The 24,023-nt window shown below is 32.9% G+C and overlaps 1 pseudogene; it reads right to left on the bottom strand.

Annotated features, from left to right (window-relative positions):
- On the bottom strand, positions 1-23,784 carry LOC149530347 (uncharacterized; annotated as a pseudogene).
- Positions 23,785-24,023: the final 239 nt, after the last annotated feature.

The raw sequence follows: 24,023 nt of genomic DNA, 5'->3' as shown, positions 1-24,023 counted from the left end.
TTATTTTCTCCTCCAAACTCCAACACTGACACCTATGTAGCTCCTCAGGTGCACTGATGCACCAAAGCCACCCTCACACCTGCATAGAGCACACATTAAAAAATCCAAATAAACAAAGTGCACATCTGGCACACCTCTAACGTGCACTAGTAGTGTACCTTGTTGTCAAAATGTTAAAAACTTAAAAAATTTTTAAAAAACTAACACTGGAGAAAGATACGCAACTGCACACCTTTACATTGAAAGCATCCCTTAAAGGATTAAAGGGTGCACATTTAGCATACCCCATGAGGTGCACTAAATGCCCACCCCTTTTATGCTACAAGTGTTGATAGGGTGCACAACTAGCGCACACCATTAGGAGCACCCTTAATAAAATATTCCATAAGAGATAGCGCACCTAGCACACCTCTAAGGTGTGCCATGTGTGCTCTTTTTTACATATCAAGGTTAGAATGTGGTTTTTTAGATGTCCTTTTGAAATTAGGGTTTCTATTTTTTTGTGTCATCATTAGGGTTTATATTAATTAAGTTTTTTCAAACTCCAAACTAATAGATGTTGATTTTGTGCAGATTTAATGGCTTCTTCATCATCCTCCCTCACTACACCTGAAACAAGTGATTTTCAAGTTTCAAGGTGTTCCTACAAAGTCACACTTCCAAGATGACTATTCAAAAATTTAGGACACAAAACTTGGCCATAATGAATGGAATGCATTCCTGGTGTTGTGCAATAAACCTATGGAGAGGTCCCTATTGATATCTGCTCTTATTTGATCAAGGCTAGTCAATGCAGTATCACACCCAGTATCGATATAGTCCTCAGAGTTGATTATAAGACTAGCAGAAAACTATGTCTTTGAGGAAAGGGTTGTGAAGAGTATAAATGGAGAGATCATACTAGATCTTTTACCTAAGAACATAGAGAAGGTATTCCATCTTTCGAGGATAGATTAGTTTATTAGACTAACCTATCACCAGGTGGAAAGATGACATAGGGAACATGTAGAGGAAGTGTCTAAAATCATCTAGTCCTTATATCTCATTGAGAAGACTCGTGTATGGCATAAAGTAGGAAAAGTGAACATGACAAGGGGTTATATGAAAGTGGATATTGGATATTCTATAATAATCTTAAGTAGAGTCATCAGGTTACCAACATTGGGACACCTGAACATATGGATGGTGCACTTTATTAAGAATTTGGATGAGTAGGTGGTGATAGTTAAGAACAACTATAAGTTCTACATGACATCTTATTTGGTGTACCTATTAGTGGCAAGGGCAATAGATTATCTAGGATTGTTTAAAAAGGGCAACATGCAAGCTGCAAATGCATGGCCCTATATAGTATATCCCCAATTAGTAAAGAAAAAGCTTCTAGAGTACAACAAGAAATACATGATAGTGAATGATGATTTTATTTTTGTGATAATTCAATTCATTGAAGGGGATTATGCGAAAAGGATGTTAGATGAGGTACCAACCAAGATTTTAAAGTTGGTACCTATTACATCCAATTTCAAACATTCACTTATATAAGGGTAGTGAGTATGACTATTAATCCCAAGAAGCTCCCTAGGTATCCAAGCGATAAACTTATATTGCTGGAAATTGCTCAACAACTCTTGTATGCATATTATAGAGTAAGGAAGTAGCATAAGATAACTTGAGTGTGGCCCATTACTATAGGACCATTTAGTGTGGTCCAGAGACAAGATATTCCATCTTTTGAGCTTGAGTGGGATCAATATCCCTTGGAGGAATATAACTCTGCCCATCCTTATTTTGATAACATTGGAAGAGTGTAGTACTTAGCAGGAAAAACATTCCAACATGAAGATGCAATCGAGGACCATTGGATGAACGTAGTAGACAACTACAATAACTGTATAAGGGATTATTATAGGATGACTCTCTATTTGGAAAGTAGTGCTTCGAAGACAAAAGTTCCTATAAAGGTAGTACAACAAGATACTAAGGATATCCTTGATCCATAGTACAGTAGAGACAATATTTTTGATTGACCCATTATGAATGTTGAGCTTGACAAGGAAGAAAACTTAGATATTAATCATAGGGCTAGAAATGTCACCAAATTGACTAAGGATTGGATTAAAATACCTTTCAAATTGGATCCAATTCATGAAGCGGTAGTCTTCCATGCTACAACCTGCCTAAAAAGAGGTAGAGAAGCCAAGGTAACAATGCTCACTTTTACAACTCAGTACCTAGTGAGGCCAAAAATAGTGCACCGACTTAAAAGAGAAGTTGGATATTATAAGGCTCAAAAGGGTAAAGGAAAGAGGAAGAGAACTTCTCCCCAACAAGTTGAGCCAGAAGAGAAGCCAACTCAACTAGTGCCACAAGAAGGGGTAGAAAATGTACAAGGGTCAAGGAATGTAGAAGCTACATAAACCTAGGATAATCCTCAAGTGCCACTGCTAGATCAAGGGCAAGGAGGGATTGAAGCAACAATATAAGAAGTGTCTCCTCCTCAAAAAGAGGTGCAAGCCTCCCCATTAGCTCCTAAAAGAAGAAAGATTAAAACTTTGATCAAGAGGATACAAAAGGTGATTAGGAGAGTCATTCCTTTTCCATTAGTCTGAAAGTAATTCTAGAAGAGGAAGAAGAAGATGATAAAGATGAAGAAGATAACCTTTCTTTGAGTTGGAGGACTCATCTTGCTAGAGAATCAAAGTTAGAATAGAGAAGAAGCTTCACCATTACACCACCATCCATTCTCAAGTAGCCTATTCAGTCTACTACTTCAGAGAATGAGTTGCAACAATGGACTGATGAGTAGGAGGGTGAAGGGACTGATGTCTTTCAAATGTCAAATTTTGATTTTATGCTGATTGGAATTGAATTGGTAGGAGATAAGATATGGGATATTCTAATTAATTAACCTCAATGGGAGGATTGGAGTCAATTTACATCACAACCACAAGGACATAAAGTAGTTCCATCATCACCAAATCAAATTACATTTTGCATGGATAAAGGTTTCACTACTCCTTTGCTTCCAAGAAATGAAGAAGAATAGGTCCAAGTAGAATAGGAGGAAGAGCCACAAAAATATCCATTGATGAAGTGTCAGAGGAAGGGAAAATATGTGATCAGCCTCAAAAAACTTCCCAAGACACAGAGATGAGAACTCTAGGCTCAACAGATATAGAGACTCTCGATGTGGATCTCTCACAAAAGGAGAAGACTTCAAAGAGGAGTGATAAGGGGAAGAGCATAGCAGAACAAACTCCTTCACTATCAAAAGGCAAATCTCTGATGGAACATATTTCAAGATGGTTGAGAAAGGAGGTGATTAGAAAAAAAAGGAAACAATATGATTCTAAGGAAGAAATAATGAGAGTAGTGATTGAAGTTCTCATGAAACCCAAGTCACCACCAAAAGATGCATAGGCATTAGTCTTTATTATGAGTAATTAGAATCAGGATTTATTTTCCCATGTTGCTATCCCTCCTTCGCATATATATATATATATATATATATATATATATATATATATATATATATATATATATATATATATATATATATATATATATATATATATATATATATATATATATATATATATATATATATAGTGATGAATTGTCTTTGAAAGATTATCAAATTAGGGAGGTTGTGCTTGGGAAACCCATGTTGGACACTGCAAAGTTAACGGTGACAAATAGAATTAAAGAAGTTTTTAGGCACTTAGAACAGGATGACATAGAATTGATAACACTTTGGATTTAGAATGAGATCTTAAAAGGATATCTAATGAAGTTTTTGGTCCCTTAGATCCTAAAAATCTTCAAGAGACTTTGAATATGAGATTGGAGAAAAGAGATAAGGAGACAATATAGCTAGACCCATTTTTGAAAGCTTGTTAGCAATGGTGACAAAGTTTTGAAGAGAAAGGTGTGTAGATTATACAAGGAAATCTTAAGTTGCTACACCATATGCAAAATAATGTAGATAAGCTAGTTGACATTTTGAATCAAGATTTTGGTTTAATGGTCGAAGTGCATACCTAGGGCAATGACCTGCAAGCACTATAGTCAATCAATGGACAAAGGTATCAAATGTTAATAGAGGTATATATAGTGGAAGAGTTAGATAAAATTGATGGTTGGATAGAGAAGATTGTGGATGCAAATAAAGTAATGGAAACATCACATGTAGATATTCATAAGCTCAAGGATCAAACCCAAGAGCAAATTTTGGAGGCAGAGAAACATTATAGTGATGCATGCTTAGATATTTTTGAAGATGATTCAAGGGCCAAATTGATGACTATAGAAGTAGTTGTTGAAAAAATCCAGAGTTTTTTTGAAGAAGTTTCTAATGATAATGATATTAGACAAGCATTTAGGACTGAAGAAGCATTACTTTATTTGGATGTGAAACTTGAAGATTTTGTAGATACTCATATCGAGGTAAATTGTAGAAAAAAAGTGAAGGACATATATGAAGCTTTAGATTTTCTAGATGCAACTCAAGTCATTGAGATTATTGAGAAATTCAAGAGCAAATAATTAGATGTAGTGCTGGTATAAAGGGGAACAAAACCCAAAAGCTAGAATTTCAATTTTAACACTTGGTGAAATTTTGTATTTTTTTGAACTTGCTTTCGAGGTGCACAGGTGTGCCAGGCATGTAGATGCAATGCTTCTGAGGTGCACTTTTTTAGAGGTGCATTGGAGGTTTTTGAAGAAGTCAAAGGTGCACCGATAGTTAACTGCCACTTCTAAATTTAGAACTTTCCATGCATTGAAAATGCATTCTGACAGTAGTTTAACTCCTACAAACATGTAGTGAAGATGGAGCTTCTATTTTTGGCACTTCCAAACACTCCTACATCATCTAATGGAATTCTTCTTATTAATTTCTCATGCTTTCTTTGTTTTAAAGATATTTAAATATTCAATCATCCATTTGATGATATAAATATGGATGGAGTCCTACTAAGCACCAATTAGAGAGTTAGTTTTTACATAAATAGATTTGTTTTATTAGTTTAGAAGCATATGTTTGCATAAAGATATCTCTCACTCTCAACAAAAATTGAGGAGAAGATTTATTATAAATTCAAGAATGTAACATGTATCTTGGGCCATTATTTTGATACAATAATATATGTTATTGGTGCTCACATTTGGAGTGTAGTGATTCTTGTCTAATTGTGTTATATTTTGTGAATGTATGTTCATGGAATGTAATTGAGCCAATAGTTTTATTGTTTTTTTTTTTGTGCAATCTTTTAATTCTAGTGTTTGCTACAGTTCTACAAATTTTGCTAACATACTTAGTTCAAGAAGAGATCACCTTATTGTTCCTACATAGCTTTTTGTCTTGCATGGGCACACTTTTGGTGGCCTTGCAACTTGATAAAAAGTGAAACATCTTATGATTACTAAATTCCCATCAACAATTGCATCAATGGAATTAAGGAAGCACTACTCCTATTTTATTGGTTACCTACTAATATTTTCAAAGGCTTAACTTGTAGACATGTTGTTTTTGTGGCTTATGTCTATTAGGATTTTACTTTTCAAGTCATTTGCTTAAATTTCTTGTTACCCTATCTTTGTTATTTTCTTTACTATTCCTTGGTTAATTTAGGAATTCATATAGTTAAATTGTTAGATTCCATTCATTAAAAAATAGAAAAATATATTTCTTTTTGTGAGGTTGTTATTTTGAGATAGTAAGAAGATTCACAATCTTATCTGAATTGTTTAAGAATCAACAAAGGCATCCTCATGAACACTCATATTTATCTTCCACTGAGTGGATTCCAGTAGGTTGCAAGATCATCTAGAACCTTGGAGTTGATCCTAAATTAGCTTTTTAAGAGAGGAGTTTGAAAGGATTCCTATCATTAAGCATTGTGTAAAATGATAGCTCAACATCTTGCATATAACTTCTAAGAATGCACAATTGACATCCTTTAAACAACATAGCATCTTGGATTATGAAATCCAACCACTTTTTCCTATCAAGTGTAACAGGTTCTGTACAAGCCTTCCAAGCTTCACAAAAATTAGGATCCTCTAGATGCAAATTATTGAATTCCTTGTACCAACCACCTCAATTTGCATCTTTGTTAGCAAAAATTGTCTTATACTAAGAGCATCTACAACTCTATTAGAATTCCCACTCTTGTGTTTCAAAAAAAATGTATAACTATGCAAAAACTTGACCCACTTCAAATGTCTTTGGTTCAATTTTTCTTGACTATTCAAATATTGCAAAGCTTGATGATATGCATACAAAAAAACTCCTCAGGAAGAAGATAGTGTCTCCACTTCTTTAATGCCTAAACTGTAGCATAAAATTTGTGATCATAAATAAAATATTTTCTTTTTGCATCATTTAATTTCTCACTGAAATAAGAAACATATCTACCTTCTTGGCTCAAAATAGCTCCTATTGTTGTACCACTAGCATCAAGGTCTACTTGAAATACCTTATTAAAATTTGGAAGTGCTAAAATAGGTTACTCTGTAACTTTATATTTCAACAAATTAAAACTCATATCTATTCCTACTATCTACTTAACTAGTTCTTTCCTATCCCCTCTCATTATTTCAATCAAAGGCCCACAAATACTACTAAAACCTCTAATAAACTTTCTATAAAAACTAGACAGTCCATGGAAAGATCTTACCTTAATCACACTCCTTGGAGTAGGGCATTCAAGGATAACCTTCACTTTCTCAGGGTCTATTTTAGACCTTCTATTGATACTATGAATCCCAAGTACACCATCTCTTTCTTTACAAAACTACACTTCTATAGATTTATTAGCATTTTACTTCACTCAACTTATCAAACACCTTACGAATATGCATTAAAAGCTCCTCAAATGCCTTGTTAAAGTTTAAAATATCATCTAGGTAAATAATGACAAACTTACCTAGAAACTCCTTCAGTACCGCATTCATGAGCCTCATGAAAGTGCTTGGTGTATTGGTTAGCCAACGAGGCATGACTAACCACTCGTAAAATCCTTCCTTGATCTTGAAGGAAGTCTTACACTCATCTCCTAATTTGATGTGAATATGATGGCATGCACTCTTTAAATCTATCTTTTTAAAATATACAACTCTGATCAAGTAGTCCATAATATCATCCATCCATGGCAATAGAAATATGTACATGATTATGTTCTTGTTGATAGCCCATGAATCTATGCACACCCTCCATTCTCCATTCTTCATTGGTGTTAAGGATGTTGATATAGCACATTGACTCAGACTCTCTTGAATCAACCCTATTCTACAATAATGCATGCACTTGTTTTTTCAAATCTTCACTTCCTACTAATGTCATTATGTGTGCTTCCTTATTTGGAAAACTAGCTTCTAGAATCAAATCCATGTGGTGATTGGTCTTCCTCATTGGTGTTAATCTATCAACTACATTATCTAACACAATATCAGGAAACTCTCCCAACAAATATGCAACTTTTGCAAGTACCTTCTCTACTTCTCCTTTGCCATCTTTTGAGATTACAAAAAAATACACGTGCTCACACCTCATACCTTTGAGAAACTCCTTCCCATCAACAAAACATATTCTGGTAGCACTACATACTTTTTCTTCTTTCTCCTTCAATGGCTTTAACATACATTTCACTACATCCTTTGTCAGAGTGTAGGTATTTTCTTGTCCATCACGTACAACATTCTTGTCAAACTGCCATGGCCCCCTAGTAAGATATGACATATGTCTATAGGTATGATATCACAAAGCACCTCATCTTGGTAGCTTCCATTTCACTAGGCACTTCTCATTGACCATGACCTTGTGGTCATCCCACACCAAGGCAATAAGGTATGGATGATGGTGTTTTTGGCTCTTAAGATTTAACTTTGTGACCATCTTTTCTGACACCATATTTTCAATACTTCCACTCAATGATCACATCAAAGTACTTATCTTCACATTTTTACTTTGTGTGAAACAAACACCTCCTTTGATTAGGTTCATTCTCTCCACTAAACAAGCCTCTCCTATGAACTAGGACTTCTCCTCTTTTAATGTCTTCATAATGGGATGATTTGACATCTTCATCAACATGCACAACTCTGGCCTAGCCTTTAGTTCTTCCTTGGAATTAGGAACACTCAAATTCTTTATGTCCTTCTCTATAGTGAAAAAATTTTCCACAGAAACATCCTCTTCCAAATCCTTTCCCTCTACCTCTTCCTCTGATCTCTATTATTTTGATCATGAAAATGATTAGAATTGTTTCTCCTCCAGTTCAAACTGTTACTATTGGCCTCATCCTTGTTCTTTTGATCATCATTTTAGCCTTCATAAGACCACCTACCAGATCTTCCACTGGTACCTCTACCACTATTTTTGTTATCAAAATTTTTGCTCAAATTCTCCTTAACTCTTAGGGAAAAATGATACACCTCCTCAATAGTGACCATTTGAACCAAACTCAGTTCCTCCTAAATTCTTGGCCTTAACCTAATTAAGATAATAGGCAACTTTCTCTTTCTCAGCTTCTTCATGATCATTTCTAACGAGAACCCAATAGAACTCCATAGTATACTCTTTAATAGATCTTCCTACTTACTTCAACCCTTGCATTTTCTTTAGTAGATCAAGCTCATAACCCATGGAAATGAATTGTCACTTTAGTTTAGCTATCATCTGATCCCATCTAGTAATTTTTTCCTTCTTTTATTTCACTCCAATTGAGTCTCCTGCCACCAGATCTTTGCATGTCCCTTTAGTTTTGCCTTCACAAACTTGACCCTATCAAGATCCTCAATATCTTCATACTCAAAGTATTCCTCCAATTCATTGATCCAATCGATCAACTCCTCTAGGTTAAGATTTCCCAAAAATGTGGGAACCTCAAACTTAGGTCTTTTTCCAATCTTGGAGATGTCCTTAAAAAGTCTCTCTTCTTCTTTATTAAAAGTTGCATCTACTTCATCATTTTCTTCTTCTTTATCCTCATCCTCACTTTTATCTCTTACGACAAGATTTTTTCCTCTATACATTTGTTCTTCTAATGCTTGCATCTATCTTTGGAGGGATCTAAAAGCATAAGGTGTACAACCTATAGCTCTTCCACCATGCTCTCTTTGTGGAAGCATTTTTACACTTCTATTGAAACCTTGGTGCAAATGGCCTCACAATCTTTGATCTATCTATATGCTCATCCAAAACCATAGTCCTAGTGTAATTGCCTCATAGTAGGTGATTTATTTACACACTTAGGAACTCCAAATCTAATACCAGTTGATGAAGGGTGCTCCCCTTAATACCATAAACACATTAAAAAAACAAAGAAATAACAACAATTTGTGAGAACAAAATATGGGCTTCTTATTATCTCCACAAATGAAAAATTATATAATTTTGAAATACAATATGTAAACCCACATAGGCACCTTTCTTACACTAATTTTCAATATAGAGCTATGAACTATCACCCAGAGTTGTCCTAGAAAATCCATGAGGATTCCTTAAATAAGCATGTTTACACCTCCTTAGAAGTCTCTAGACATCAAACCCTAACCCTTGAGACCGATTACCTCTAAAATTGCATATAGAGTTGGCACGATACACCTTTGACACTTATTTTGGAAATTTTGGTTGACCCAACTTTGAAAGGCCATAACTTTTGAACTATTACTCCAATTGGCTATTATAACCACTTTTCAGAATCTAAAACTTCTGATCTTTAGGGTCTGACTCATGCAAGATCTAGTTGACCCCATTTTGGAGCCCATCTAGGCCTCTAAGGTCTTTAATGATAATCCTAAAGTTTTAATACCAAAATTACATACAAAAATCTGCATTAAATGCATAAGTACCCATGATATGGAATTGAGCCTCAACTAGTAGGCTAATATATCCAAGATGAACATCCACCTTTGAAATTAGGAAATTCTAATATCATATGACTAATTTACTAAGTAGAAAGCCTTCATAGAAAAAAACCTTGCATTGAGACAACCCTTATTTAAGAAACAAAAAGGAAATATTTTTGGGTGATGCAAGATTTCTCTTACACCCAGGATACTCCTGCATTAGTAGCTTATCAAGGTCTCCTTGTTGCATTGGCGTTTCTTTGGCAAATTGCTTAATATTTTTTTTAAACACCTCTCTTGACATTGAGTGTTTCTCAATGCTTATCAGATACTTTGGCTACAATCTAGCATGTGTGATACTTCTTACTGGTAGACTTGAGTCCTAAAGAGATAGTCACATGACTTTCACACACACACACACAAACACTTAAACTAAACATTTGTTGAAACTTGCTTGACTTATTTTCTACATGTGAGGTCTATGATGATTTTTTTTTTGAGTATTCTATCCCTAATAGCCTCTCAATGATGTCATGAACCAGAGGACTAGGGGGCATGGGGCATGTTTTCTTTTTATTTCTATCTACAAGTGTACTTTGGTCAATCTTAGATGTCTTGAGCTTCTTTCTTGACCCACTTGACACTAAGGATCCACAAAATGTCATCCTTGTCTATTTTTTGCAAGTGCATTCTTACATCCATCTCAACATTTTGTGTCTCAATGCAAGAATAATCTTGCTATGCTAAACCTAGGGATCTAACCATATCATCATCTCGACTTATATCTCTTTGATGCATAGGTCAGGTTCCCATATTTATATTTGATATAGATCATATTCATATCCTCATAGTTATACTAGTGATGATTGTATGATCTTCCAATGTCCTTAATAAGGCTTGATGATTAAAAATAGGACTTGCTTATATAACCCTTGCAATTGCACCTTTACATACTAACTTTGTATTTTGTGTGTTGAGAGAGTCTTATTTACCTTTAATGGACATGTTGGCTAATTGTGTTCATCTTCTCTCACTTCTTCTTGATCATATCTTGTCATCTTTTGGCTTTTTCTTACCTTTTTTATATGTTGTCATCAAAAGGATTAATCTTATCATCACATCTATCTACCCTTTTGGACCCCTTATATAACATTTTGACATGTTTTTTTACCTAATTTTTGAACTCCTTGGATCTTACTAGTCAAAATTGTGTTTTTAAATTTCTTCCTTCTTCTGCATAGTTGACTAACTTTCTAAGGCTTAATCTCTGAATCTTACTAGGGAATTCATCATTCCTTCATTTATTCATCATTTTTACTCTCTTCACCTCTTTTTCTTCATTCTATTTCATTTCAATTCATCTTTTTTCATGTTTTGACCTAATTCTGATGCTTTATCTTCTTGATCAAATTTAATCAAACTAGGGCATATCTCCATTGCTCGGTGGTCATTCTTTGGTCTTAATCCCTTATCTATCATCACAGAATTTGGCTTATCTTAATTTGATCATACCTAGCTCATTTATGCATCTATCTCATTTCAAGTTTTATCCCAAGGTGGTAGGAATATTCTGTCATTGTTGCAAATTTCTTATTTTCTATGGTTGTATAATTTCTCTTGCTTCATCTACTTGCTTTGGCTACTTGGCTTGACATATCAATGCTCATATTGGGTATTGATATTGTATATATCTCTCCTTATTTTTAGTTTGTTGCTAACTAATTATGCATTCCGGATTTGCTATCTCTTTGTGCTTTGTTCTGCAGGTTAAGGTTTCTCTATCTATTTGGTATCTTGCTATCTTCATTCCTTGATGTAATGTGTTCCTAGATTGATCATACATTAGTCGAAGAGGGGAAAATGTAATCACCCAAAAAGTGGTCATCTAGACTATGAGCCCCCTTTCTAACATCTTTTATTAATTTATTTGTTGTTTATTCTTGATCAAAAAATCAATTTGTTATTTATTCAATTATAACCTATGGTTTGACCATCTTATCCTAAGTCTTTTATATAACTGAAAGAACTTGCTCCCTTTTAATTAAATAAAAATCCTCGAGTCCCAGTTATCCTAACTGTGCACACATAAAGCATTATTCTTATTTTAAAAATAAAATAAAAGGTTTTTTGTCTCACATGAGGGGCATAATTTTCTATGTGAGAGGAATCTTCTATTTTCAAAATAACTTTAATTCTCCTCATTAGTACATTTGACCTCATTTTTTGATGAATATTGGTCAAAATTTTGACCTAGGTTGGTTGCAATTTTGACCAACCAATTGGTCAAAAATTTTCTTGTAGAAATTTCAACCAATATGTTGGTTGAAAGCTTTTAAAATTCTTGCTACAATCTCTACCAAGAATTGGTTGAAATTTTGACCAATGCTTGGTGGATAACTGCCACACATTGGTTGAAATTTTGACCGATACGCTGGTCAAAACTTTTAGAACTATTGGGTGTGGTTTTTACCAAGTATCGGTCAAAATTTCAACCAATGCTCGACACTTTTCTACCAAGCATTATGGTCAAAATTTTGACCAATGCCTGGTAGAAAATTGTCAAGCATTGGTCAAAATTTTGACTAATACTTGGTAGAAAACTACCAAGCATCCTACACTCTCCCATCCTGATGATGGATTACAGGGAGTGATCTAAAATGATGATGCTAAAAAACACACACAATCAAATCCAAAATGAACTTGCATTACAAATGGATTGTGGAAATCTGATATTGTTAATTTTTCATGCATGTCTAGGAGGACAATCACAACTTAAACATATATGTTTAAGCTGTGATTGTCCTCCTAGACATGCATGATGTTTAAGTTGTGATTGTCCTCCTAGACATGCATGAAAAATTAACAATATCAGATTTCCACAATCCATTTGTAATGCAAGTTCATTTTGGACTTCATTATTTTAGATCACTCTTTGTAATCCATCATCAGCTGGATGAGAGAGTGTAGGATGCATGCAAAATGTCAAATCATAGGTAAGGCATGTGAACTATTTTATAGAATGTCTCAAAGAAGCTAAGAATATTGAAATACTTACAAGGGTGTGAGGCACTTCATATTTGTTGATCACACAATATGGTTTAAGAACTCCTCCTCACTAATTAACTTGCACCACAAATCAACAATCTTCATCTTTGTTGTGGGCTCCTATCCCCTATGTGAGTGCTGATGTAGAAGCCGAAGTGGAAAAAATAAGTGAAAGTGTGTTGAATAATGTTTCTAATCTCAACTTGGTCAACATTGTTTATTTAAGGGCTATGGACTAGGAAATTCTTCAATGTCTGACAATTAGGGGTAGCATTGCATGATTTCTTAAGGAAAATAAATGCTGAAGAAAGATCAACAATGGATTAGAGACACAAATTGATGCTTTTAAAATAAGTCACCCACTAGATTTGACAAAAGATATGAAATACATTGCACTTCACAAGCAAAATTATATTAAAGATGCATCATTTCTTTGATTTTGGTCATTTTATTATTAGGATATATTCTTGAACTATCTTGATTAGTAATTTCACAATGCTTAAGAAATGAGTAGGAGTTTCAGTGATATATTTGCAATATAGACTATATGAAATAGATGATCAAATCAATTATACAACAAAGATCATTATGTATCAATAAAATTTTCATTCATAGAAAATAGATTTATAGAAAACATCAGAAGATGATCATGGAAATGATTTAATTACATAGAAATACTTATCCAAGGTCTTTTGAAGAAGCTATAGACAAATATGCATATAATCTATACTACCTTTCTTTAAGAAATGTTTTTCTATAGGAAATTTCATAACTTATAATCACACATCGTGAATTTTAGGCCTCTCCTCTAGACTAATTTCTGAGGTCCTATTAGGTCCAGTAAAAATGACCAAATTTCAAACATTAAATATAGGTAGATCCTGAAGCTCCTAGAAATCAATACTTCAATTAGATCATTTTGGTTTGTTGATTTTTCTTTAAGGATGCATATACATTTTAATAAGGTAAATTAACTAAAGCTACCATTTAACTCACATTTTTATCTATAATGTATTCAACAGGCTATTTATGATTGTATACTAGCCATATATAACAAAATATATAGTTTATGCTTCTATGACTTATCTATAATCTTCACTATGATCAAATTATTCATACCTGTCGAATCATTTCTTCAATGTTCCATTGTGTAACAATATCAAAAGGATTAGTATTAAGAAGTGCCTACCACATACAAAGCCCTTATAGAATTAGAAAAGAAAAAAGAAGCAGTACCTTAAACAAGCAAAACTTTATATGTTTCAAGATAAAGGTTAGAATTAATATAAGTACCAATTACAGATTGCTACACATTCTAAGTAAATTTTAAAATCAAAAGAGGATTTTTCATGATAAAACAAATTCTTCAACAAATAGAGAAACAAACAATCAATATCCTATTTAAGCAACAACATCACTTATTTAATTCATCTACAAGAATACATGAAAACTTGAAATGAATTCATTAAGCACAATAAGCACTACCATGGAAAATCTAGATGCCAAAGCAAGCATAGAATTATTTTTTCCATTGATAAAACCTTCATTCAAACAAGCACAACCTAGAAGTTCAAAACCATAAGTAGAATGTGCAAGGTCAATAAAGAATAAAAAATTCACTTACTAATTCTTCCTGTTGTATACGTTTTTGCTGCAACCTTTCTTGATGGCATCTTCTAAGAATTTTTTGAAAAACATCTAAGTTATCCCCAAGAATAGCCTTTGTGAATTCTGGATCTTTCTGCAAGATTTTAAACTTAAAATGGGAATTGAAAAGATAAAATTTCTTTTGAAATGAAATGCAAGGAAGGCTTTGGGACATAACTTCCCACTTCATAGCTGCTTCCAACTATAAATTAGAGATCAGTAACATTTCCCTTAACAAAATACCATACACAAACCAAAGAATGAAAAATCTCTATGCAACTCATGCAATATGTGCATAGCCTCTTGGGATTTAACTTTCAAGTGGTAAGATTTTGGAAATGGCATTATAGGTTGAATTAAATGCCTCCAAAATGACCTAGATGAGAAGACTTATCTCAATTCTTTGTGATAAGTCCAACACTAGAAACAACATTTAAAAAGTGTTGAATTCAACAAGAAGAAGAAACCAAGTGTAGCTTTACATTATTCAAAGACCTTATAAAAATTGATTTGCAATAATTTTAAGCCTCTCGATCAAATAAACATATAGTAATTTATTTATGGAAGGAAATTTTATCTTGAAATAAATGTTAACTAGAAAAATCCATGGAAGGCAAAAACTGATTACCAAATGTGGGGCAATAAATTAGCCCAGAAAACTACTAAGTTCAACACTGCATGGGAAAATTGTGAAAATAATAATTAAGATCGATTCATATCTACAATCATGAAATAATATTCAAAATCAATACAGTCTGAGCATAATAGCTGCTAGCAGTAATAGAGAAAAATTGTAAGGCATCAATTATAGACATGGTAGACTACAACATTCACAAACTATTTAGAATACCTCAAACCACAAAAGGAATCCAATGCCGACCCAACTTCAACTACATTCATCCTCCATATTAACTGAGAAGAAACATTTCCCAACTATTCTTTAAATTTTAATATATCCCTAGCTTCTTCTCATGAATAGTCATCCACTATGGAAAGGATGGAGGACTACAACTACTAGTTTAAAGTAAAAAATTTTGCATTCATGAGGAAGGGATAAATCACACTTAAATTCATGAAAGATTGTTGAGTCATAGGCAAGGACTGCTAAATTCCACATTATCTATTGATCCAATATGATATAAGCCATGTGTACTCCATAAAGGAGGGGTTAGAGGTTCAAATCCACAAGAGAGTAGGCTTGTAAACCTTGTTGAAGAATATTTAAATAAATGGAAAATAATCCTCTTATGGGCTTCCATAGGGAGAGCCCACACCAAAGCTTTTCTGAATAGATATGTGCAAAGCACATACGTGAAAAAAACTATACTGAACCATTTTTCTTGGTTAATACACAAAAAATAACAATGATCATAGACATATTTAAGATATTAATCCTATAAAATATATCGTTCATTGCTCATCAATAAAAAAATCCCCTTTACAAGTGCCTCCATCTCCCATTCTTATCTATTTCAAAACTATATTCAAACTAATCTGGTTACCTCATCTGTCACTAAGTAATTAATATAATCTACACTAGTGGTACTCAGAAATCCCATGTAAGATACTTGTACTAGTGCTAGTTGCATTTCAAAACTTTCATTCCAAGCACCCTGCATAAACAAGAGGATGCATACAAAAGTTCCATTTAACAAAAAATCCATGTGCAATAGACCGCTCTATACATTTCAAGGAAGTGGAAAAATAAGTCCCTTGGGTATCTCAAACACTAGCTAAAACAATTGAGTTTAAAATGAAATAGTTCTAGGTTACCTTCGTAAATCCATTCAAGTTGACAAGAACTTATATGTTATCCTTAGATATCATTCTTGCAATTACATTAGATGAAAAAGATGAAACATCAATGAAGTGTTCTACTTCTTCCTATATGCATTTCCTCCATTCACTACCATCATTCTGGCTCAATGCATAACAAAATACCTGTACATCCCCACCCACATGATTGAAAATCATAAAACCATAAATCTCAACCACAATGCAGTACTTTTATACAAAATATATACAAAATTAGAAGCCATGTATGAGACCAACCTCAACGTGCTCCTAATTGTGCATACCAAAAATAGATCCCATGAGATGTGAAAGTGGGTGATTACCAAAATCACTACTCATGTACCTAGTCAAACAAACACTTTTAACAAAACTATAGCAAGAGTTGACCCAACTTAATAGAAAATTTATGTGAATAGTAACCAAAAAATGGATGTCCAACATACCGTACTCGAAGCCTGCCACTTCCACCTTCACTCTTGACAAGGATAGGAGGAGGATGATTGAAAGGTGGAAGACCAAAGCAAGATGCAATCAAAGTACAATGTTCTACATACTTATGGCTATAAAAAAACACTTGGTTACTTTACAAACACAACAATGTTGATTTGTAAATTCAAAACATATGATAAAAACTAAAACAAGTATACCTAATTTCCAAGGAAAGCATGGGATCAATGGGGTATGCAATTGCGTGAAATGGTTGCACACTAGGAAAACTGAAAGCTGCAATAATATTATCAACCAGAGCAATTCAGCAACTGAAATGATATAAATTACTATAAAGCCACATTGCTAAATGAATTTTGCAGCTAGAAGAACCTTGATTTTCTGCCTAATAATTCCATCCACTTCCATAAACTTGCTATCCCAATCTTCCCAATTACATACACACTGATACAAACAAAATTAGACATTTTTATCAAAGATACAACATGAAATCCATATTCTACTAATCAATGCTTAAAAAATAAATGCATTGATTTAATACTAACACGTGTATCTTAAAACCTTCTACCTAAAATTTTCTACAATGGACTTATGACATAAGTTAGATAGGCATCTGAAGATTTCTTTCTCAATGTGTTTCATGTAGATGCATCTCATAATTAAAAAATCTAAACTAGTTTAAGAGGTTTGTAAATTTCCAAGCTTGTTATATATATATATATATATATATATATATATATATATATATATATATATATATATATATATATATATATATATATATATATATATATATATATATATAATGGCTATTAAAAAGCTTTTGTTATCCACCTACTCCACTATGATCCTATGCTTGCTATCATTATAATTTACACATCCACATTAAAATCTTATAATAACAAAAAGTAAAGGAAATGACCATTGCACTATTGAAAAATTGAGCACTAGGAAGCTCGGAAAAGGTCAATATTAAACACACAATAAACAACAGACACAAGCAAACCTATAATGTATGTAAAAGGTTGCAAGTTTCTTTTGGAAAATTAGATCGTAGTGTTAATGCCTATTTGTACCTCTTCATAGAAACTTCTACATGGCCACTACAAGAATGTAGAAATAAAGAAACTTAGCTGTTATATAACTTGCAAACAACTTGAGCATTACATCACCAAGTACATACACTATATCTTCACTTGTCCTTATAAGCAAAAGCAAGGTTTGCATGTGCTTCATCCATGGTAGGTCTAAATGTTATAGCACATATATAATCTTGAATTGCTTCACTAACACAACCTATCTCTTTTAATGTATTTCCTATGTTAGCTAGACCATCAACTGATGTAGGATCTATGCAAAAAACTTCATTGTAGCAAGCCATAGCTTCTGCATAATGCCCCTACCAATATAAATTTATTGACTTGGAAAGAGATTCCTAGAAGCACCTTTAATTTCCTACTTATTATATGAGTAGTATGATAAATTAGATGTAAGTAATATCTTTATTCCTATAGAACAAGGATAACATGGATGCATTTTTTTACTTGTTGTTTATAAATAATTGCTAAATTACTATAAGGCATAGACAAGTCTGTTGTTATAGCTAGTGTGGGTTTGTAGAAGTTAGCAGCTACATTGATCATATTCCTGCAGTAGATTAACATGAATGATAGCTTTAAATGCAACATTAAGTAAATGAAAAAAAAATCATGTGTACATCACAAGAATACAACCACTTTTCCAATATTATCTTACCATTCCATATATATATTTCCAAGATTAGTAAGTGCTTGAGGGTGATTTTCTTGAAGTGTAAGACATGAATACACATAAATACAAGGAACATCTTCAAAATGCAAGAATTAAGAGAATAGAACACATTGAAGAACATTATAAAAAGTTTTAGTCAATGCAATCAACTAGGTTGCAACATAAGTAGAACATAAAATATGTTATGATTTAAAGAAACATAAGTCTAACCTCTTAATAGGGAATGGCTTCTTCCACTTTTCTAGCATCTTTCAGAGCATTTCCCTAGAAAAAATAAAATAAGAGTTTGCATTTAGGTCATAAATATATTTATTAGGAAGAAGGACACTATTAATTTGAATAATACATTGTGCAACTATAGACTAAATTCACCTCAGACAATTATCTACTGGAAAAAAATAAATAACTCAGAGAAAATATCTTATAGTTAGTGTAGTACTCACCAAGTTGTTGTAGGCCTCTAAGAATGTTGTATCCAACATTATAGCTTTCTTGCAATGCATTATCACCAAGTCTAGTTCACCTTTTTCATAATAAATGCTTACAAAATTCCCTGCAATACAAAACATACCATATCCACCAACTCCCTGTCACTAAACTCAACCTTACTAGTTACCTAAGATGTCTTGTGCTTGATATTTCTTACTAAAGTAACCCATAACTCGTGGAATCAACTGCATTTGTCCAATTGTGCAAATAAAAATATAGTTTACTACTTCTTTAAAAAGTGTGGTGAAGATTGTATAAATGTAGCCTCACAACATTGCTTAATGCTAGCTAGATGACTAAGTACAATGGTGAGGGACACTAATTGAGTGACCATGGTACATGAAAGACTCAGTTCAGACTCCTTGCTAGGACTTGAGAAAAAACAAGCACTTGGGAAAACTATAGGTTGAGACACATACTTCATGCATGCCAACACTAGTGCCCCAGTCTGTTTACCTTCACGAAAGAAAAAGATGGGACAAGCAGAAATGAGAAAGGTATTATTAGGAAGCACCATATTTAGGCAGGTCTTAAAAGCTAGGAATGCAAGAAAATATCATCTAAAACATAGAACATACAACCAAACAAGGATTCAACATAACATAATACAATAAATGACAATTGTGTGATTTAGCCCCTATCCAAGCCCCTCTAAAAAATCCATCACCTAAATTTTCAAAGGAATACTTACCATAAGCAATTGCATAGTTTGGTCTTATTTTAATGGCTTGCTTATAGCATATAATTTTCTCTTGGGGCCTTCCCATAGCATGACATTGGATATATATAAAAAATGAACATGAGCACAACTTTCCATAGCTAAAAGTGAATAGTAGAGCTCCAAACAACAAAAATTTACCTTAAGAACAATACCTTGATTCAAATGAGCATCAACAAAGTTAGGTTTAAGTTTGATTGCTTCCTGCATATAAAAACCAACCAATTTAGAATGAAAATAATAAATTTATCTAGGATGCTTTTCCAGATGAAAAGACACCCATGAGAATTAAAAACTACAATTTTGTTGCACATCTTGTTCATTAAGAACATCTGCTCCATCATGGATAAACCCCAAGTGACGTGTGAAATATACTACACATAGAATAATAGCTAACCTTATAATATGCAAGGGCTTTTGTATGATCTCCTGCTTCCATAAACAGGCCAGCCAAATTTGACCAAGAAATTGCAAAAGTTGGTTGTATGTGCAATGCTTCCATATAGCATAAGTATGCCTGTTCATGTTAAAATAATAAAAAATGTTCAGCAATTTCCAACATAAAACTTTACCAATTAGGCCAAAGTACAATATTTTAGAAGACAAATCCCTGGACCATGCTAAGAACTCTAGAATTCAAGTATTGAATTTATATCAGCCAGCAAAGTATCAAGAGAAAAAGCATAGAGCTTACATGTTGAGTTAATCCTTGCACCTTCAACAAATTTCCAAGGTTCTTATGTACATCAACCTGTATAGTGTACCAAAAAAATTACAACCACAGAATTTAGGCAAGTCTTGAAGTGCATACAAAATGTACAATTTCAATGTGAGAGAGGCTTAAAAGATGAGGATTTAGATGAAGAGCTTGACGACAAGTCTCTATAGCTTCACTCAACCTTCCTCTCTGCATGTGTGCACTAGCCATATTGGACCACACATCACAGAAGTTTGGTTGTAACTTCAAAACAAAATTGGAAAAATATAAATTAAAAAAAATGTAAATAGAAGATGAGGAAAATATTGAGACTTGATCAACTAGCCACCAAACAACATAAGTAAAGCAAATGCATATCCCAATTAGCTAATAAATAAAAATTCCTTCCAAGGTCCAACATTTGTAAAGAAAACTCTAAATGGAACTTCCTACACATTATGTGGTGTGTGTTCAATGGGATGCATGTAAAATGACTCTCAAAAATACATTTACCTTCAAATGAGCACTAATCTCGACCTTTGTAACAAAAGAGCAAGTCATTGCACACAATTCAGATCAGATATCAATGTGCTAGTCGAACTAACAAATTGAAATTATAGAAGCAAAACTCAGCAAAAACTTATGTTTAAACATGAATAACTGAAAACCACTAGTAGCCAGTGCTAATCTAACTAGAACATAGATTTTATATTAGCTTACTTTTTTGGTCAAAAAACTAGCCTTAGATATTACTGATCAATCTGTGGGTTTTTGTGGACTATTAAAAATAACTACTTTCTTCTATGAGTAACTATTTTCTTCATTTTCACATCAGTTTCTCTACTCATACTCTCCAAGAATGAACAATTTTAGACTTTGAGAGTAACAAGTAATATTGAATTTTTTTTATGTATTGCATTTGATGCTTGAACTCTATTGTTTTTTCTATACAATAAATTTGGCATAAAAATAACTATCATAGATTCTTTTTGTATGTTTTATAGTATTTTATCAGAGTTTTAGTTGCTACATTTTCTTGTATTTTTCCCACATTTAACTTGTGAAATTGAACTCCAATTAACTTAAAAGTTTTTCATGTCAATATAATTCAATTAGCCCTTTACTTCTCATTGTAAATGTTTAAAACAATTTATTATGTTACTTCATATTGGTTGTTTTATCATTACTTGACAGTTTCTTCTCCAAGTTAAACCTAAGCCCTTCCACATGATAAAAAAAAAAAAAGGACTTGTTCAGGGTACATGTGACCCAGACAATTTGTAGGTTAGTAGAAAAATCTCCACTTCCCTTATTCGGTTCCCCCCACTTAAATTGTCTTTATTGATTCACCTGGTGAAAGTATGTTAAACAAAATTTTATTCAGTCATTAATCACATTTAACTAGACTTATAAAACACCAATAAACCCTAGAGCTATCAAAGATGTAGCAAGACACATTTATAGACTTCTGAAAATTAATATCAAGCATAACACATATTTAAAGATTTCCATATATACATGTTCCATTTAATAAAGCATCTAATTACCACATAGAAGTCTCAAGTCCATAATGTAAAATAAACTAATGAAAAGTTTGAATGAACCATCACCATCATAAAATATTACAATAAAGGTCTAAAAGACTACGGTTTTAGACATACCTCAATAGCGATCAAATATAATTGAATAGCCAGATCAATGTTGCCTTTCTCCTGGGTCAGAGACAACAAGAGTGTTGACACTAACTTTTCATGCACATATAGTCACTATATTTATATAGAAGAAATTTTTTTAATAGAAGCAAAAAATAATTCTTGGTTTATTGGGATGAGAAGATGAGAGGTAGATGGATTTGGGTTTTGCGATTCCTTGGTATGTTAGTTTGAGCTTCACTTGGTTTCAAGAATACTATAATATTCTCTACTTAACAAGGCCAACCACATGAAGGTGGAAGCTCATCTGGCCTCACCCCCCTCCCCCTAACATCAATCTAAATTACCCATTATCATCTAATTACATACTTCATTCATTCATCCATCCATTTATGAACTATAACATTCAATCAATACAATCACATAACATTCATTAATATGATATAAAATTCATTAATACACAATACTAATCAAGACTTCATTAACACATAACAATATTCATTAACATAAAATAAAAATCAATATTAATACGCATCATTCATAGATAATTACTTAAAACAAAGTTCTTTCATTATCCAACAAGGTTTATCAAAAAGCATTTTTAAAACATCATTTAAAAAAAAAAATTCTTAGCTCTCTTAAGAAAAATCCTCATAGGAGCATCCATATCTTCCTCATTGTCCTCCTCTTCTGGCACGTGTAATGTCAAATTATGATGGCTCCTTCTCTTTGGAGGAGCAGGAGGCTACTACACTAAAGGGGGCTCTGTTGCAAGAACAAGTAAATGAGATAAATTGGCATACTCTTTTTCTTTTTTTAACTGTTACAAGTCTATAATTAACTACTAGTACAACATAACGTGCATTTTTCTTACCTGACAATGCCACATCATGTACATTAACATTTTGATCCACTGCCACATCAACATGTTGAACACTTGGAATATGCTCCACTCCTTCACCATGATGTTCAACATGCTCTAAAATATTTATTCATAATTGCATAATTAATTTCCACTAGAAAATTAATACCTCCACCACTATAATGCACATCATGACCTTCGTCATGAGTAGGTTCTATGATAGGATGTGAAGGTTGTAGTAAAATGTTATGCACATTGTTATGCAGTCAATTTATGTTCAAAACTAACATCAAAAAAGAATCTTCTCAACTATTCAATTTCATTTACTTTTCATCTGACCAATTTACCTATGAGATATCATTTGGTACATTGGATTCTTGGGCAAGGCTTTCAGATTCTTCGTGTAGGCGTGTAACCGCAACTTTATAGCATTCCTTCAAGGCAATTTTTTTATCTTCGTCTATGAGCTCCACATTGAATTCTGTACTCTATATTTTTTTCTAAATATTGTCATTTATCCATGTATGGTTTCATTAAACAAAATTTTTTGCAACGTTATATAAAAAAATTAATATGAAATTTCATTGCTCCTACTTACAAGTCGAGACTAAAGATTCATATAGCCACCAAATCCAAGTTTGTGTTGGCCAACCTTTTGTAGTCTCACTTTTGGAGCCACATATGTGTCCTACAATTTATGAACAATTTCAAACATCTTAGATTATATATTTACAAATATCACTAATTAGTGCATGATTACAATGTACTTAATACAATCATGACATACCTTTTTTGCCCTATCTTGCTTCATTTACTCTATTTTTACATAGCCTTTTCTCCTTTGCATCTTCTATTATTTCATTCCACTCCATTAGTGGAATCATAGGAGGATGGTTTTACTTTGGGTTCTCCTTAAGACCCCTTATATATTGATCCCTCACAGTCTTTAAATGTTTTGATGCTCTTTTCAGAAGTAGGCCAGTGTCAAAAATGTTTTTCCCAAATTTCTCCTCAAAATATTTATTTTTTAATTCCATAGCTTGTAAATTC

Source organism: Cupressus sempervirens, chromosome 11 (assembly GCF_028749045.1).
Source record: "Cupressus sempervirens isolate cs-2001-9-10 chromosome 11, ASM2874904v1, whole genome shotgun sequence".
Lineage (NCBI taxonomy): Eukaryota > Viridiplantae > Streptophyta > Pinopsida > Cupressales > Cupressaceae > Cupressus > Cupressus sempervirens.
Note: the sequence above shows the minus strand (reverse complement) of the source record. Positions and strands in the feature narration are given on the sequence as shown.